Consider the following 5,267-nt stretch of genomic DNA (forward strand, 5'->3'; position numbering starts at 1 on the left):
AGGAGGAGGAGGAGGAAGGGAAAGAGGAAAGGATAGAAAAAAAGACCAAAAAGCTAAAAATAATGCATACACTCCTCAAAAAGCCTGACAATAAGAATAAGCCATAAATAAACAAAGGAAAAAAAGCAAAAAACCCAATCAAAACACAAAGAACAAAAATAATTTCTCTGTCATTTCAAACGTGATTTCTTCTAAGAACTATAATTTTGGGTCAGTACCTATATCAAGATGTGTTTCTGCTCATGCTGGTAGATAAAGAAAGCAGTCATATCCGACATCTGTGCTGAAGCAGACAGCAGGCAGTGGGATCAGGGTGGGTGAGTGCTAATCCCTTGATTTTTGAGTCCAAAGCAATTTAGGCTGAGCCTAGCCTCTAGCCATTGGGTCAAGGGTGTCCTTGTTTCTAGCCTCACTTTGGTTCCCTAAACAGGGCTGTCTACTGGGACTGCCTTTCACCCCGTCATGGTAGAAATGTAACACTAGGAGCTTGAGCTGAAGCTGTCTAGTGGCAGCCCTGAGTGTTGGGTTCAAGCAATCAACCTTTTCCTGAAATGGCATCTGGGCAAGCACTCTCTTCAGGGGGTATAGCAGGTGCTCAGACTGAAGTCACTCACAAGCTGCTGCCTGTGAAAACATTCACATGTGAGCTGAACCCCACCTTCTCCCTGCAGCTTGCACTATCTGCTGGTTGGTCTCACCACCATGTTTCTCCCTGTTTGTCTCTGTATATTTGGTCTCCCTTTTCTGCAAGCCACAAGCTGGGAGGCAGGGGAGGAAGTTGATATTGTCTCTTCCATTCTTTGCGTTGTGGTCTTGGCTCTTCAATCCTTCCATAGGTCTTAATTTTGCATTCCAATCCTTCCTGGTCCCCAGGAATCTATTTCTAACTGTTTTCTTCTTCTCTAAATTGTTATTCTCCAATGTCTTGAACCTTCATCTTGGAGATCCTGAGTTGCTGTTGCTTACCACTTCACCATTTTCCAGGAAGTCACCATTAGCATTTGTTTAAAAGTTCCTGGTGCTTGCCATTATATCCCCAGGCAAAAGAACCAACCCTGTAGCCCCAGTATTAAGTCATACTACTGTTAATCAAACTGCAGACAGGAAAATAAGCAAGTCAAAGAAAATCAAGGTAAGGTTCGATAAAGTAATTGTGCTTCATGACACAGCAAGTTTTAGAAGTTACTTGATAGTTTTTATGCAAGTTTTATTTTGAAATAATTTTAAATTTTTAGGAAAGTTGCAGAGATACTACAGAAACCCTTTATAGCCTTCCCCCATGATTGGTACATTTTTCAAAGGCTGAAACATTAACACTAGTACAATACTATGAATTAAACTACAGACTTTATTTGGATTTCACTAATGTTCTAGTAATGGCCTTCTCTGCTTCTTGATCTGATATGGAGCCTATAGTGCATATCATCCATCTAGTCTTCTCTGAACTATAACAATTCCCCTTCCCCATCTTTTCTTTCTTTTTTTATTTTTGGAATGTCATCATCTCAAATTTTGATAAAATAGATTTCACATTACACAGAGTAAGTCCATCCACTCATTGTTGATAAAAATTTTAGAAATAATTTCTTAAAAAGTTTAGTATTGGGGAACTTATTACAACATAACTTCTACAGGTACAGATTCTCATCACCCTATTCTATTAATTTTGTGAAACTTTAAAAATACAGAAAAGTACAAAAAATAAGACAAGATATCCTTATACCACAATGCAGAACTAGTGAGCTTCTTCATATACTTACTTGCAGAGAAATGGATATTTATATAAAAAGGTGAAGCCCCTCCCACCCACCATCATGCTTATTCTCAACCCTTCTCTGTTCTTCACAGGCCTCCATCAGGAGTTTGGCGTGTTCCCTTCCAACTGACTTCAAAAGCATTTACATATGTATGTGTAACCATTAGCAATATAAAGTATTGAACTTCATCAAGTAAATGTTTATAATTCAAACTTACAAAGTCTCTGTACTAGATATCATTCTCCAACATTTCTCCATCTCAACTTTTTTTTATGTATTACTATGAACATGTGGCTTTCATCTGTTGCATTTTTATGGATGTGTAGTATTCTATCATAAGAACATTGCATTCTTGTTCTAGATGGATATTTTAATTGTTTCTAGTAACTAGATTCTAAAAATTGAGCCACAGAGAAACTCCTAGTATTTCCTGAGTATACACCTTAAGTGTGTATTTTTGAATTTGTTAGAAGAAATACTTACACCTAAGGTCAAAACCATTTTTTATACACTGGCTTTTAATAATGCTGTCTTCATTCTGGTGAGTTTTACTTTTCTGTGTAATCCATGACCCATTCTAATTACATGCATATAATTGTTTTTAAATTATTTTCTCTTCTCCTAATGCCATCTCTTTCATATTCCAAATTCACATAAATGCATAGGTCTTTCTAGAATCTCTTCTGCCTTGCTGAATCACTATCACAAAGGCTTATTACTTGCATATGAACATATGTGCTTTTGTTTCTTCTTTTGTAGTACATGTAACTTTTCTAATACTGGCAAAGATAGCCAGATTTATGCTGAGCATAGTAACAATCCTTTATTTTCTGCTCCCAAATTAGGGAAATTCATCTAAAGTCAGTGTTGCTTTTGACATAGTTCTTTTTTGTTTGGGCAGTCTTTTTATCATATGAATGTCTTTTTCTTCAGTAAAAACTATTGGTGTCCTCTAAAGTCTTAGCATTTATTTAAAAGTTCATCTCACTCAGGATGCTCTGCTTCAAAATATTTCTGTTGTACTGTAAGATACAAATTCCTGGTTTTTTCCCATTCTGAAGCTATTTATAGGTCTTAATGAGTATGGATTTTCTGATGTCTAAGGTGGCATGACTTCTGGCTGAAAGAAGATTCACTACATTGATAAGGCTTCTTACCTGTGTGTATTCTCAAATGCAAGGCTAGAGTTGAGAACTGTGAAAAAGCTTTCCCACATTCATTACAACCATACAGATTCTCACCTGTATGGCTTTTCACATGTCATGAGAGAAGAACTCTGAGAAAAGGCTTTTCCACATATATCGCATTCATAAGGTTTATCACCTGAATGAATCCTCACATGTACAATAAGTGATGTTCATTGAGAAAAAGCTTTTCCACATTCATTACATTCATAGGGTTTCTCTCCAGTGTGAATGGTTTTATTTATTATTAATGTAAATTGAGACTGTATTCTCTCTCTCTCTCTCTCTCTCTCTCTCTCTCTCACCAAGGATTGAACTCAGGGACTTGCACTTGCCAGGCAAGCACTTATTCTACTGAGCTATCTCCCTGGCCCCCAGTGTAAATGTTTTGATGCTTTATGAGGTACTTCTTCTGGCCAAAAGCCATTCCACATTCACTACATTTAAAGGGTTTCTCTCCAATATGAATTTTCTTATACTCAGTAAGATTTGATTTGCTTCTAAAAGTTTTCCCACATATATAGTTCACCGGGTTTCTCTCTGGTGTGAGGTCTCTGGTGCCTGATGAGGTTTGACTTCTGGATGAAAACTTTTCCACAATCTTTGCACTCAAAAGGTTTCTCTCCAGTGTGAATTTTCTGATGGGTAAGAAGGATCTCTTTCTGGCTGAAGGATTTTTCACAATCATTATATTCAAAAAGCTTTTCTCCAGTATGGGTGTTCTGATGTTTAATGACATACTGCTTTTGGCTAAAGGCTTTTCCACATTCATTACATTCAAAAGGTTTTTCTCTAGTATGAAAATGCTCATGTTCAGTGAGATAGGATTCGTGGCTGAAGATTTTCCCACATACCTTATAGGTAAGGAGGGTTCCCCCACTACAATTTCTCTGCTGACTGAGGTGTGCCATCAGAATGGATGCTTTCCCATGTGCACAAGATTGCTCACCAGTATAAATTTTCTGATGAATAAGGATTTGCTTTTGGCTGAAGATATTTCCACATTTCTTACATGTATAAAACTTCTGTATATGACCGCTCAAATGCAGAACAAGGGATAAAGTTTGAGAGAAAATTTTATCACCAGTACCACAATCAAATCTTTCTCTACAGTGTAAAGTTCTAACATTCAATGAGAGTATGATATACTCACTGGTTTCTTTCCAGTATGAATTTTCTGCTACTTAATGAGACCTGTCATCTAGCTAGTGGCTTTTCAATTATTCCTTAAAAGCACAGAGTGCCTCCTTAATAAGACTTTTACATTCAATGAGACATGTAAATAAATGTTCACCCACATTCAGTAAATTCATAGGATTTCTCTCAGGTAAGGAATGTTTTACTATCAGACAGGGTTCAAAAGGATTTCTACATTGACTTACAAGGAGCTAGTCTCACAAGGAGTAAACTCTGGTAGAAGATTTCCAAATTAATAAAATTGGTGATTCTTTTCTACATAACTCCCCACATAATTAAGTCTAAATTGTCTTTTGAAATCAAAATTTCTTTCTTTTTTAAAATTATCTTTCTTTCCTTTTTCTTTTTCTTTTCTTTTGTATTTTTTTAGGGAAGGGTCTACAGGGTGTTCAGGGTCTCATTACTAGATCGGACTCATAGTGATCCACCTGTTTACAGCCCCCCAAGAACTGGGACTACAGGCCTACGCCACCACACCCAGCCTCAATTGCCTTCTCAGCGCGCCCCAGGGATGGGGCCAGCATGGCAGTCTGGGGATCAAACTCCCAGCCCCTGCATCTGCTTGCAGGCACTTCTTTAATCCACTGAGCTATTTGTCCAGCTCTCTTGGGATCAAAATTTCAAAGAAGTGTTGCCTTAAGAGAAGTAAGGTCTGTGAGAAAAGGAAGGATTTTTCTAGTTTTATTATATTCACTTTTTTCTCATCAGTGTTTGTTGCAAATGGACGCAACTTGCTTCCCAAGTCTTGTTGTCTCTTTATCTGCTTGTTATCTCCTCAGGATTGTTCTAGCAAGACTCTACTTCTTTCTCCACTATCCAGTTTGTCTTCTTCAATAGAAAATCACATCTAGTTTGGTCTTTTTAAAACCTACTACTGGGAAAAATGACACAGCACTAAACCTATTGCTGTGACTAAGGTACCATTCTGGAATTGGGGATGAGCCCTCTGGAGTCCCAGGGTCATCTGAAGGATGATAAAAGACAGCGACGCACAAGGAAGTTGCCCTTTTCTAGCACTCCCCCATTCCCAAAACATTACTTCATAAAGTTTCTTATGTGGGACACATCTGTAATCCCAGCCTGCAGGAGGATGAGGCAAGAGGATCCTGTGTTCAAAGCCAGCCTGGAC

General features: G+C 37.8%; 1 pseudogene; it reads right to left on the reverse strand.

Annotated features, from left to right (window-relative positions):
- Window positions 1-2,831: 2,831 nt before the first annotated feature.
- On the reverse strand, window positions 2,832-3,852 carry LOC101560513 (annotated as a pseudogene).
- Between the last annotated feature and the right edge of the window lie 1,415 nt (window positions 3,853-5,267).

The sequence above is a fragment of the Octodon degus genome, unplaced genomic scaffold (genome assembly GCF_000260255.1).
Source record: "Octodon degus isolate 3935 unplaced genomic scaffold, OctDeg1.0 scaffold00003, whole genome shotgun sequence".
NCBI classification, from domain to species: Eukaryota; Metazoa; Chordata; class Mammalia; order Rodentia; family Octodontidae; genus Octodon; species Octodon degus.